The 15,172-nt window shown below is 32.1% G+C and overlaps 1 protein-coding gene across 1 annotated transcript in view; it reads left to right on the top strand.

The window, feature by feature from the left end:
* LOC142354174 (synaptotagmin-1-like) overlaps positions 1-15,172 on the top strand; it is an 81,362-nt gene that overhangs the window by 50,277 nt on the left and 15,913 nt on the right. The window lies entirely within an intron of this gene.

Here is a 15,172-nt window from a genome sequence, read left to right on the forward strand (position 1 = left end):
TGGTTCGTTGTTTCTTGCTTTAGGGAAAAATAGCATATCTAACAAATTACTTAACTTTTTGACTACAGTGAATTTACTTAAACTTCTGATGTTTTTCCCAATCTTTATAATTCACATTGATTAGGATTCATTTTATTTCAATTTTTTGTCTAATATTAACCAATCTCGTATCGAGTTAAAAGGAAACTTAATGAGCCAGCTCTTTTATTTCAACGATTTGCATACAAAAAGTTCTGAATTTCTAAACTGCACGAGAAGAACTAAATTGGCAAAGAGGCATAAAAGTTAATTTTGTTTGCTTTTTGTTTGACATATTTCTCTCCGCATTTTTGAATGACGCTAATGCTAGATTGATATCATTTCATCTGGCACAATAGAAATCGAGTCAAGCAAAAAGCATCTAAAGCATCAACTCAAAAACTTCTGTTTATGTCTGCAAACCTAAAAAATTTCAGTTTATGTCTGCAAACCTTAATCTCTAGATTTGACGTTTGTTTTCTCCGTATCAAACTTGATTATTAATGTTGCGCATATTGACAAAAATTTTTCCTTTTTTCATGATGCTTGAAGGTTATCATTTAAAGAGCATCCGAAAAAAAAACAAAAAACTTTAAATAGTCAAGGAATAGCCATTGAGAGAACCGAAAACGACAATCGAGCCCATCCAATCCTAAGAGAAATCTGATAAACCTTTACATTTTCAGTATACATTAACATAAATGGTCCTATCAATAAAAACATGAAAGATCATGAAATAAATTTTAGTCATAGCTTATGTTCAGACGTGTGGGACTTCTCTCACCTGTTGTTTATGGTTGATTATGGATTTTTTAGATAACGTGATCTCAGTTACACAAAAAATACTGACAAACCAGAAATCTACACACATGAAAACTGGGTCCTATTTTATGTTTCATGGGTAATATAACGCCCGAAAAAATGTGGAAAAATGCTCAGCAGATTTTTTAATGTCTCGTTTTGCATTTGTTGCTTGAATTTTTAAAAAATGGTTGGAGCTGCGGACATGTTAAAGAAAATGAAACGAAACGAACAGCCAATCACGAGCAGCAAAACTGAATAAAGTCAGTAGTGCAAAGCTTCACTTGATGACGAGTTTGTGATATTTATATATATATATATATGGAAACACAATATAAGCATCAAAACAGGCAATTACGCGAGTTCAGATTCAGCCACGAAATTTTTTGCTTGTACTACCCTTATATCTAGACAAAGCATAAGGCCTAAAATTTGATTTTTTTCCATGAGGCTGTTGAGGTAAAATAAAAAAAAACAATTAAGATTTTTCATTATTTTGTAAAGCCTAATTAAAATGTAACCCTACTTAGAATTTAGCAATATATAAACTTTTGAAATTGGAAAACCAATTAGATGCTTAACTTTTGAGATAAAGATGCTTATATAGAATTATAAAACATCAGCTAATTTTTCTATAGTACATAAAGATTCGAGCTAAAAAGTCAATGATGGTTATTGTTTCGGAAAACATTTTTTTTTCAAATTTAAATTAAAAGAAAAATAAAACTATGCAATAAAGCGCTTACGTTGCTTGAATGCTTTCTGGAATACTTCGAAAAATGTTTGCTATAAAAAATACTGTTGTTCATAACGCAAAATTAGCGTCCTCTTGCAAAATGTTGAAACTTGCAAGATAAATATCCATCCCCTGCGAAGTGCTGGTTGCTTTCCAGCCGGGTTCAATAGTTTTCTTTAGAATTTCAATTACGAGAAAAGCTCAAACAGTTTTCTTTTTCATTCTTTGTCTTATTAAAGTTTGCCTATCTTGAAGTCTTTTAATGACAACATATTTTGAATCAATTTTCTGATTTTTGACAAATGATCTATAAAGCATTTTTACCTCGCTATAAAATTAACGTTTCTAATTCTATGACTTTTCAAGAAAGTTATGACTGATTTTTGTAATTGACGTAATAAGTAACCAATATTTAACTTTTGAGACTATATGATACTAAAACGTGCGTGCGCTTTTAATTTCACGCTCCAGAGCATGAAAAGATAACTTAAGCTTGTTTTCAGCCACTATTTATCTTATTTGTCAATAAATCATGATATCTATGTCAGTTTTTACAATTTCCAATTTTTCTGTCTGTAATACCCCCCTACTTTTACGACCCTCGTAACCCACAGAAAAAGATAAAACTCAGCGTCGAGAGAGAAACTTAGCTGACGTATATTAATTACCCCCAATTTTCGATTTTCCCTTCCCAAGTCCGTTTCCTTGGAGGGGAAACGAGAACAAATATCTTTCTCCGTTTTTGTATGTAAATAAGATTGCATTGACTAATTTGTCAGCCTGATTGAAAAAGTTGTAAACGTGACATTTAACCGCATTTGCTTGGTTACTGTAGAATTTTTTGTACTTATTAGTGTGATTTATTATTTGATCACAATTGTACATTACAGATAATTCGAAATTTCATCACACACCGTGCTGAAAACCAGTGTTTAAAAGCTGTTGCAAAAGCGCAAAAAAACTGATTTGATCACGCGGAAATCTTATCACAGATCACTTAGTTTTAACCAGAATGCATTCTGCTCGACTCAAACGCATAAATAATCATGAAGATTTTCACAGAGCTGGTTTAAGTTGAATAAAAAATCATCTACTCTAGTTGATTGCTCGCTTTTTGGCATTATTTTCTCAATTGAAGAAAAACAGCCAATTATAAAAATTTTTCCGAAATCTTAAAAAAACTGAGAATCTACAAATTTGAAGTACAAATTTGAACAAAAGTCTGGATTATGTTGCTTCATAGTCTGATAAAATTTAAAAGCGTTCTCACACAATGAGGAATGAAACAAAATTGAGCGCAAAAATTAGAACACACGTAATTTCTGCCTAGTTCGGCGCGCTCAGAGACCTTCCTTTTATAGCAAAGATTGGCCACAAAACGCCACACTTTGAAAAAAAGTTTGAAAATTACTCACAGAACAATTTTTATCGAAAATAAATTTGCTCAACTATCCGCAAATTTTTTAAATTCAGAGAAAAATTTATTGGCTTCAATTGACTAGATTCCTATTTTTAAATGACTAGGACTATTTTAGCTGAAAAATTATGTTTATGAAACATCAAACCATTTTTTTGTAGGTTTCTCTGCAACAGAATCTTACGCAAATTGTACCATTAAAACGATTCTTTTTTCAATTTAAGCTGAAAAAAATGATTTAACTGATGCCGACATTATAAATCGGGACTCTTTAACGTCTGAAGCAATAGAAGAATTTTGTATTTTTAATGATTATTGAGGTATAATTTCAATTGCAGCTAGAGTAATTTGCTTTGTACCAAAGAAAGTTTTCAATTGCGGATTCTGATTTTGTTATGTTTAGCTGACAATATGTGCCTTTACCAACCAAATTGCACTTCAAAATAAAAAATGCAACCTTCACAATTAAAGTAATGAAACCTTCATCAAAAATTGTCGCCTATTAACTTTTTTTACCGGAAATACTCTTCGTTCAGACGGGCGTTATGACCTAAAAGTGAAAGAGTAAAATTGCGTGTGAGCTAATTTTTCAGAGTTAAAGAATTATTTAGATCATGTGCTTCGATCAGTGAATGACTTTTCGATTTTGAAAAGTATTTTTTGATAGAATGCAGCATATAGACAACCAATTTTAGCCGTTTTTTCATCCAATTGGCCCTGTTTTGATGCTTTCAATTTGGTTTCTTGTAGAAATATATTTTAAAAGAAGCTGTATTAATATCTGAACCTCTGAAATTTATATCACAAACCACAGTGCTTTTGAGAGTCTAATCATGCGTTTTGAATTCTAAATGAGCACATATTCACCAATTATTGAATACATTTTTGTAATTTTTAAACTAAGTTTTTCGTTTCTGGATCGTAAAGCAGATTTATTTCAAAAGTAACGAAATTGGCAACTTCAGTTTGATTTCTCATGCTTTTAATGCCTGTTTATATTTTCAGGTACTTTTGTTTTATTGAATTGTACGCATGCTTGCCCGATTTTGGCAGCTTTTGTGCAAATTTTCTCTATTTTTTGCCGGTTTTCTTTGTTTTAATAACAAGAAAAGGTCATTTTATGTACCGTCGGGGACCCGGGTTTTCCCTTACTAATAATTGAATTATTTTATGGCGTTCAGTAATTGAAATTCTGCAAAAAAATTTTCATAAGTTCAATTTTCAGAATTTTTTTGACATTTATATCACAAAACATTTTATTGTTCCCAACCTTTGACCTATGTTTCTAAGTTTCAATCTATTCAAGAGGTTAGCTATATAAGTTTTAGCTATATAAGTAGAACTAATTGTTTTTTTTACTTCTTTTTTTTAAATTTGATTCTTAACTTTTAAATATCAAGAAGGAATTTTGCTTTTTCACGTGCTTATGTTTCTCTCATTGTTCTCAGAATTATATCATGTACCATTCTTTCTTCTATCATTTTTGCGAGATCTATATTATAATCACTTCTGCTTTTATCAGTTGCTCAAAAAATGACTATAGCCTTTTTCTAGGATTTTTGTTTTGATTGCAATTGATTTCTTTTGACATAGTGCTGCACCGAGATTTTGCTTGAAATGCCGTTTCAATATCTTCACTGCTATTGCTGACTACTTTCAACAAATATTTTTTTTTGTCTTTGATTTTTTGCTGATTGTTTTTTCTTTTGATTAATTTGAAGGTTTTTCGACTATTTTGCTGACTTTTAGTCTTGACGTTTTGGCCCATGGCATCGTTTTATTGAAATTATATATTTTCTTATTAAAGTTTCACGCCTGTTGGCTTTGTTTACCACTAAGAACGCAAGTTGATTTTGCTAAAAAGTCATTTCCATCTATGCAATTTGAAAAAAAATTAGGAGGTTTGCCTCCTTTTTTCCCATTTTCTTTAACAAAAGAGATTTTCGTGGGCTTATTATGGCTTGGCTGACATTCCTGGTTTGATATCTAAGTTTCATTGCGTGGAACAACGGTTTTTGTTTGTATGTATACTTGTACAACATGAAAAATAAATTGAAATTTCCTAATTTTTCATAAATTTCTCTGGCAATTTTTTTTGTTTTTGACCTAAGATTGTTCTTTTGTCTTTATTGATGTATTCAGCACAATGATTTTAGTTTAGATTTTTGAAGAGCCAGTACATTCGGGTAATACTACTTCTAGTCATTTCCGGTATTTTTCCGTCCATTTTTTTTATTTCTTCAACAGGATTTTTGTTACGACGATATGACGTCACAGTAACAACTTCAAATCTGCTTTTTAATCATTCCTTCATGCATTTTCAACCGAATTGCGTGCGTGACATCATTTTTCATTTTGAGTAGAGAGCGTATCATTTCATTGTTCAGTTGCGTGATTAATTTTTTTGGGTCACACGTGATTTACCTCACTCTTAAAAATGACTTCCTCACTCTGAAATTGACTTTAATTTAACTCAATGAGATAAGGTCTAATAAGGTTTAAGAATATGTTTTGTATTCAAGATTTTATTAGCTGCCCTTAAATCCCCATCAGTTAAAGTGACACAACTGATGGGGATTTAAGGGCAGCTAATAAAATCTTGAATACAAAACGTATTCTTAAATACAATAGTTCAGCATTTTAAAACGTTTTTTGTTCTGTCTCTTTTACCATCTTTTTGAGACTGCAGATCTACGAAGCAAATGCCCTTTTTTCTGGCAATCTGCCAGCTGTGTTGGTTCTAATTGTTGCTGTGCTTGTTCGGTGGCTTGTGCATCTGGCATGGTATTGCTAGCCAATCCAGCTTCAAATAAATGAGACCATTTGGTCCATTTTACCTCTTTAATTGCGCAAAACTTATTTTAATACATGTAAAAAGACCCTACAGTGTGGGTTATGGCAACAAAGGCTCGTTTACACTAATTGAGCTAGTAAATTATGTCATAGTTAAATATTGTAGTTTGTATCATACTTTGCAATGCCTTTGTCTCAATGTTCCACAACGGTCGTTTCTACTCTTGTCTGGCGTAAAAAAAACTTACAAAGTTCATTTTTGAAGATTTGGCCAATAACCAATTTTTTTGTACATCTTAATAAGTTTTTTGTTTGATCACCGCGTACTTTTTTAGTAAAATTCTTGATACTTTCTGCTCAAATTTCAGTATAAACAAAAACGTTTTCAAATTCAAGTGAGAATTTAAGATGTTAAATTCAAGTGAGAATTTGAGAAGGTTCTCGATACAAGAGTGTACCGAAGCCAACAACTTGTACCGAAGCCTCTGTCGATGCTAACTGCTGTTACTCAATGTTCTGAATTTTTTGCTCATCGCAACCACGGCCTCTGAAAATAGACTTACCTCCGTATTCTTAAATGCTTGTCGTTGATTATTTTCTGATTATTTTTGTTTAAGAAATACATTATTATTTGTATAATATTATATCTGATTTTCATATGACAACTAAGAAGTGCATACCCAGGTACCTTGTGAGTCGCCTTTTCAAAAACTGTTTCTAGTTCAACAAAACAGTTTAATGCGCTGTTTATATTTTGCCAAAGACTAGCCTTGAAATCTGACAAGGCAGTAGACAATAAAAAACAAATCAACTAACAAATTCTTCTCGCTTCTATTTTTGACCTTGTTTTGATAAGTCTTTTGATGTTTTTCTATTGTCTTGCCCTCGCCACACTGTCAAAAATTGTCTATTCAGAAGGTTTATAAATTCGTTCTTTTCTGAATTATGAGAGCTCAAAAAAACCGGTTCAAGTTATCTGTACTCTTTCGTTATTTTCCGAGTGCCGCTGCTTTTACGATTTTAATTTGACCATTACATTAGTGCAAACTGATAAAAATTAATCAGTAATATATTTGTCATCGTGGCGACCGGCCTTTTCACCCATTTTTTTAGTTTCACTCCCTATAGCATTTAACTCCGGTTGATTCACCGCTCTATCATTTCACCCCGATTTCAATTCTATATTCAAGTACAATTCAAAATCAAATTTTGGGATACATACCTTTTCGGAAAAGATTTTGGGTCAAACGGTTTGATATATTTGACATATATGATGAAAGGATAAGAAAATATTTGACGTAAAAACGGGGTTAAATGAGTCACGGTCAAAAGAAGTAGATTCCTTATTTTCATATAGGTTACATAACAAATTACACCTTTTGGTAACAAAAACGGTCTGGCTTTCATGGTCACCGAACATAATTAATTAAACTAACCGAATGTAATTTGAATCCTTAATTCTGCGACTTTGTTTCAATTCAGATGAAAGAAAGAGATTTATACAACATGAGCAGGTGCTGATTTTGTCAAGAATTATCAAATTTTCAATATTTTTACAAAACTATACTTGGATTTAGTTTATTCATCATATTTTACTGAAATCTATTTTCTTCGAGGCTATGAAGGCTGTGTTTAGTTCTATTTCACGCAGCTGAATAAAATTCAAAGGGAAAACTTTAGTGCGAATAAATTTATTTGAGTTTGTTTTTCAACGCGAAAACTTTTTGCGCGAGAAAAAGATGAACAAGATCCATTTCAGTTATAACCAGAAATTTAACTTTCATAATATCAAGAGTCAGAACCTAGAAAAATTTGGACACTTGACATACTCATTAAATTAAACTGCCAGTTGTTTACTTTGTATAGTTGGAAATGCGTCATTTTAATAGTTGCCGGAAATTGTATTGTCTTCAAAGTACGTCCTCATTTTTTTCGCTCAGGCTCCTCCTTAGTGGGAGAGGAAATACAAGCTCAACTGGGTTCTTTTTGTCCAATCGATAAATGTGGTTAATCAATATTTTTTATCGCAGAGAGCTGTGAGTGGTGTCATTAGAAAATACATTCAACACAGAATAAATAATTGAAAAGATTTTTTTGAAATTTTCGTTTTCCGGGGAGCCACGGGGGGTTAAATTCTTGTGAGCAATCGATTGATTTCCGTTGTTTTTGTTTCCAATCTCCGTAATTTTTGCCCAAAAGTTTTCATCAGTTTTGCTGAAATTTGTTTTTTTTTTGTTTAAGATAGTGTTATTCGTTTTACGTTGATCGCTGAGCTGGTTGATCTTGGGTCAAAAGATTTTGGGTCAAAAGGGTTGATTTAATTGGCATATTTGATGAATGGATCAGAAAATATGTGACGTAAAAACGGGGTTAAATGATTCATGGTCAAAAGAATTGATTCGTTTTTTTCATATAGGTTATACAATAAACTAAACCTTTAGGTAACAAAGACGGTCTATTTTTCATGGTCACCGAAACAAATTAATTAAACTAACCGAATATAATTTGAATCTATATTTCTACGACTTTGTTTCAATTCAGATGAAAGAAAGAGATTTATACAACGTGAGTAGGTGCTGATTTTGTCAAGAATTATCAAATTTTCAATATTTTTACAAAACTATACTTGGATTTAGTTTATTCATCATATTTTACTGAAATCTATTTTCTTCGAGGCTATGAAGGCTGTGTTTGATTCTATTTCGCGCAGCTGAATAAATTTCAAAAGGTAAACTTTAGTGCGAATAAATTTATTTGAGTTTGTTTTTCAACGCTAAAAACGTTTTTGAGAAACGAAAACTTTTTGCGCGAGAAAAAGATGAACAAGATCAATTTCAGTTATAACCAGAAATTTAATTTTCATGATATCAAGAGTCAGAACCTAGAAAATTTTGCACACTTGACATGATCATTAATTTAAACTGTCAGTTGTTTTCTTTGTATAGTAGAAAATGCGTCATTTTAATAGTTATTTAAACACCTACAATCATTTGCCAGAAATTCTATTGTCTTCAAAGTACGTCCTCTTTTTTTTCGCTCAGGCTCCTCCTTAGTGGGAGAGGAAATATAAGCACAACTGGGTTCTTTTTGTCCAATCGATAAATGCGGTTAATCGATATTTTTATCGCAGAGAGTTGTGAGTGGTATCATTGGAAAATACATTCAACACAGAATAGAGTCACGGGGGTTTAAATTTTTGTGAGCAATCGACTGATTTCCGTTGTTTTTGTTTCAATTAGCCCAATTTTTTTTCCCACAAGTTTTGCTAAAATTTGTTTTTTTTTTGTTTAAGATAGTGTTGTTCGTTTTACATTGATCGCTGAACTGTTTGATCTTGTTTTTCGGAATAAACTTTGGCGGAGTTTCTGAAATTTCACCAGTTTCTCATTACAACATGCAGCCTTTAATTTTGCTATAAAAAATTGTTATCTGCCAAAATATATATTTCGCTGAAAGGTGAGTCCTGTACGTGTTTTCGATAACGACTCATCATTAACAAGCAATTTTTGCTTCACCGTGCATTTTTTGAAAAAAAATGTTCAGATTGTATTGGAGCGCTGTCTATTTTTCAAATTTCTTTAATTTTTTATGTTGATTACAGACTAAGATGATTTAAAATCAAGTGTCCACTAAGGAGATATTTTATTCACATGCATCAACTTAAAATCAATTAGCACAATTTTTGTTTTCGGAGAAAAAACTGGTTTTTATCGCTCTAACAAAATATTTTTGTAAACTTTGTTCCAGTTATTGTGTTTTGCCTGCATTTAGTCATCTTATTGCAGTCTCGTGATTTAGTAATCAATCGTTAACTATTTCTCTGGATGATTTTGAGCCTAATACATTTCAAAGACATTTAAAGTTGTCAAAAAATTTAAAGTTTACCTTATTTTATAGTTGTTGATGAGGCTAAAAACTCTATCATATATTGAATTAGAGCTTAAAATTTTTGGTTTCGTTACTCCAATTTTTATCTTTATTAATTTTAATTACTTACTGTTTTTAATTACAATAAAATTTATCTTTTCCCCTGATTTTTGATTGCTTAATCTCGTTTTTCTAATTTTAGTGTAATTTTTTAAAATCAAAATAGGAAAAAAATCAACTAGGAGTTGAAAGATTTGGAAAAGCAACCCTTAGCTCCTTTAATTGAGGTAACAAAAAATGAGAAAAAGTCGCAGTTTTTTTTAATATACGTGGTAATTTTGAAAGAGCTGCGACTTATTAACTGATGTTACTCTAGCAAATTATATGCGTAAATCAGTACCCTGCAATTAGAAATGCAACTATTATATCTTCACTCGCTCGCTTGAAAATTTCTGCTTCAATCATATTTTAGAGTCTCAAAAGAAAAAGAAGAAAAAAGTCAATCTAGATTATGGCCCTGCGTAGCTCTCTCAAAACTTAGTGATCTATGGACCAAACCCCGTATATAGATGTTTATCATCTCTAAAATTTTATCATCTCTGTAAAACTGCTCTCTAAATTCTGATAATCGTTGTGCTAGACTTGGTCCAAGCCTGATAGGGATCAAAGATGATATGAATAAATCTCTGAATCAGTACTGATTTACATTTGGAGTTCTGTAGGGGTACAACTCTGTGCTGCTTGGTTCAAAAATATGTTTGTTCTTCAACACAATCATGTTTGTTATTTTGCTATTCTTATGAAAAAATTTATAATTTTTTTCTGACGCTATTTTTGTCAAATTTTGCTTGATTTTTATTTTCAAAAGTCTTATCAATAAAGTAAAAGATTATCAAACGAGTTCTTTGAAACTTAACTATTTGCATCAAAATTGATTGGTTGAAAATTGGCGTCAAATAACCACCAACATCATTTTTAAAAGAAGTCTATACTATTTCATTTAATTAGTAGCTGCTAAATCGTTACATTAGTTATTATTTACTCTTTTGCTGCGAGGCAGAATACAACCAAACGAGCAGTTGTTGTTTGAATTGACTTATTAAGGTGTTATCACAAGAAAAAATACGTGATTGAAAAAAAACTGTGCAATAATAAGTTCATTTAGTACAAACATTTATTCAATTTTCTTATTGCAGCATACTTTTGAATGTATGTTTTTGTCATGGGTGTCTGTGCGGTAACGTGTTAGTGCATGCGTGTGTCGTATGCATTTGCCTATAAGTATACATGTCTGAGCGTAGTAGCGTGTGTGTGTGTCCGTATGTTTGTATGTAGGTAAGTGCTTGTGTGATATGCTCGTTTATGCGTTCCGAATGGTTCCAAAATTGTGCGTGGGAGGGGGGCTGTGGGGGGGGGGGGGGGGGGGGGGTTAATTTGTGTGTTATCTTTGAAAATTCTAATAGGCTTCCTTATTCAAACTAACAGCGTCACCCTTTTTAACTTTCAATATCCGCCATGCGAAAATTGAGCTGACGCTACCGACTTTTGCGACAACAAATATCAATGCATAATTTCTCATTTCCTACGTAGCCTCGGGAAGCGCGATTTGTTCATTCAAAAGCGATTGAAGTTTTTCCTCACTAAAATTACCTTTGATTTCTCAATTATCTAATGGCGTCAAATTTCAAACAGTTTCAAACTTCACTGTTTTTTTTTCAACCTACTATTCAGAAAAATTTATCTCCTCAGATTTTGTTATTGAACAATTTTCAGCCACAAGTTCTCTTCTAATATTGACATTAATTTGCGTATCTCGCAAGCTAAGCTGTTTTCTTCTTGAAATTTTTTGCGAAAAAATGTGAAACTAATTGAGAAATTATATGTCAATACCATTTCTTGCAGTTGTCAAAACTTAGAAATGTCAAAAATTGGCGCCGGTGTAAATGTTATGTTACATCAACCTCTAATTCTTCAACCATTCGTACATTTCTTACAGAAATAAACAAGTTATCCTCTGTTAAATGCCAAATAACAACAACAGCGTTCTTTAAATAATTTGTCTTTGCAAGTTAGTTTTTACCAAATTTTGTTAGAGGTTCGCGCTTTCTTCGTAAAAACAATCTGTTCGATGAAAGTAAATAAAAATCATGAAAAAATTGTCTAATTTTGGGGATTTCTATTCATTTGGTCCAAGTCACTGAAATCTTTAGAGGAAAAACTTTTTTAAACTGTTGACATTTCAGCTTACCATTTTACGTTATTATGATAAAGGCATGCCGTTCATAGAAAGATATTTTGCAATATTTGGAGCGAATTTTGGGTATTTAAGCATGATTCAATTCGATTGGTTGATTCCTAGTTGAGCCCAACTGATATTAAAGGATTCGAATAATTTTTGTAAAGAATTTTGAAAACCTCCTACGAAATGTTGTTGTCTTGAAACAATACGAAAAAGACGGATCTTTCAAAGGGAGGGCTCTTCTGTAAGGTTTTTGAAGTACGCACGGTTATTTTTCATCACTCTTTCGCACGTATGCTCTTTTCGAGTTCCGCTCTTTTTTGTCTTTTTGGATGCTCAATAGCAGCATCTGAACATTTCAATTTTTTATAATTGCAAATTCTGTTTATAAAATTCAGTATTTCTCCAGTGTATTTTCAAATTTGTCCAGTTTGGTTTCCGTTTTCATTAATCTTAGATTTTTATCTGCAGAATTAGTTCTTTGCAAGTGGGCAGTTTCTTTGAAAAATTTTATGCAAAAAATGTTTTGCGCTTTTCTTGGTTGCAAGATGATTGGCTGTTTTGCAGCGGCTTGCAATATTTTGCAAGACAGTATAGGATGTTGCAAGATATTGCAAGATTCGTGATTGCAAGATATTGCAAGATTCCAGTTGAACCCGACTAGGGGTGCTAGGGTTTTGACGTTTTGAGGTTTACTCTTACCCCTTTCTTGGAACCACAGACAAGTATTGGAAATATTATAAGGTTTTAATCAATTTTGAATAATTTTTTCAAATAAATTTTGGACAAAGGCTTTATTTTTTACCGTCCTGTTGTTTTTGGCCTTGGTCGAATAAAACATGAAGTAATATCACTTATGCATTGCATATGTTGTTTTTTAAAAGAGAATATCAATTTTCATCCTGATTTTGTCGCTTTTCTTTTTTCCGAGATTCTTTTAGTAAAAAAATTAATGGTTTTCCCTTGTTTCTCCAAACCACAACTGGGATATAATCAGCATTTTTGTCGATATTATTTCGACGTTGAAGGTTTTATCCATTATTTATTCTAGACAAAAAAGACTATCAATTTATGAATATTATTACATTTGATTGGAACAACTCAAATCTGGACACACCTATTTGAAATTTGAAAAAGTCAAATTGGAGTTGTAAAACGAAGTTGAGTTTTTGTCCTCTCAGCGCCAAAAACAGTCCCACTGTCATGCTATTTCAATGGACGTCTTTTGAACCTGCTTGTAACTGCTATTAATTATTAACTCCTTCAAAAAACATTTTCCATGCGCAAGTGTGTGCTTAAGACGGCCATCAACTTGTTCTATTTGAGTTTCGCAACTATACAAGATAAAATCAGATTATTTGAATAATTAAAGAACGCGTGACCATATTAACGATTTGTATTTTGATGCAGTTTTGAACTATGTTGAACGCATAAGAGTTTCAATTAGTCTAACCTTCCTCAAATCGCTTTTAAATTTATTTGCGCTCTCCTTTTTAACTTCAAAAGACAAACAATATACACCCCATGAGAAGGCCAAAGTAAGGATGTAGATAATAGATTGGGAAAAACCGAAGGAAAAAAGATTAAAAGAATGATGTCCACTAACAACTCAAGCTTCCTTAAAAAGTTGGAAAATTTGATACCACTTTAAAACATCTTTATAATTTATTATAATCCTTTAACTTGACCCCCAATTTATAACGAATCGGCCCAATTTGCTTCCATTTTAGTCGACCTACAACCCAAAGTTTATTTTCTTTTATCCAAAGATTATTTTACATATATTAATTAGATTGACCTTCTTTAACTCGACCCATTTTCCCTAATTTGGTTAACTTATCACCTTGACAACCACATTTGTCGTTTAACTGGCTAGAATTTCACCTTTTTTAATATTAGTTATAACTTAGTTAACTGTTTATTATCTGCTGACAAATGCACTGTTATTGACTGCTCGGTGTTATATATATAACATACCACCAATTCAGTTTCCTATTTAGAACCGATTAGCCGAATTTGTTCAAAAATGAATAAATATAATGAAAAATGGTCCATAATTGGGTCACCAACTCATCAGAAACCGAATAGTCATCGTAAACACATTCCAACAACCAACGATTTGTTTAAATATAATCCAGACATTTATCCGAAAAAACCATCAAAAACGCATTCCAAATCAATCCAAAATTTACTTCAAAATCAAAACCTCAATTTACTCCTTAATTATCCAGGAAAAATCAAAATTGACAGAAACGGTGATGCGAGATTAATGCCATTTTCTTTGAACTCAAATAACCCGGAAATGCGGGAAAATTTTTGGGCGTTTCCGGGAAGTGAAAGAGGTGTCGCGGTTGATCCCGACTTGAAATTAATATCGAAAAAACATCAGGAGTTGGACACAAACCCGAAAAACGGCTCTTCAAACAAATTACATTTCGGTTAGTATACTTGAGATCAGTGATAGGATTGTTGGCCGACGTGGGGTTTAGCCGACAAGTTTAGCCGATAAACTTAGCTTACGCTTAATTCTGATTGGTCGACGAACAGGATTGGCTAAAATATCACAAGTTCGTCCAGCAAATACATTGGTCTGCTGTCGGGTGGTCGGCTTAAATTCAAATTTTTGGGTTATCGTCTAAATTTGCTTTCGGCCAATTCTGTGATTCAGTGGTTGACCTGAACCTACTTGGGATTAAAGTTATGTGATCACGTTTGCGAAAGAGGTATATGATAAATGGTTGAAGAGTTTTATGAAATTTATTATAAGCATCGCATATTTATTACGTAGTTATTGCAAGCTTACAGTTTTAGCTCAGGAACATCCGCGGCAGAGCGGCGAAGAGTTCATTATCTTACACCTTTAAACTTTTATTACGTAACCACATAGAGTAAATAAACTCAGATGTTGACATTCCTGGTTAAACTGCGTCACCAAACTTTCTACAAATTAATTTTCATCTTGGATTAAAATTTTAATACTGGTTTTATAGTGATTGAATTCGAGAAAAAAATGATTAAAAATAACAGAAACAACTGTGCATCAAAAATTAAAATAAAATCAAGGTGGTTGCAGTCTGTTTTACCACGCCCACAAACGCACTTGGTTCACTTGTAATAATGAAAAAACTGCTCCTCCAGAAAAAAATTTGTACCAAATTACAATCTGGTATCACAAAGTTACACACGGCATGATTTGCAATCTTCAAGCATAATTTGTGCACAGGAAGCACGATTTGCGACAAAGAGTTAAAAATGTGTAAAATTTTGAAATTTTTGAATAAAATATTAGTGTTCTTTTTCG

The sequence above is a fragment of the Convolutriloba macropyga genome, chromosome 15 (assembly GCF_964194025.1).
Source record: "Convolutriloba macropyga chromosome 15, txConMacr16.3, whole genome shotgun sequence".
NCBI lineage: Eukaryota > Metazoa > Xenacoelomorpha > Acoela > Convolutidae > Convolutriloba > Convolutriloba macropyga.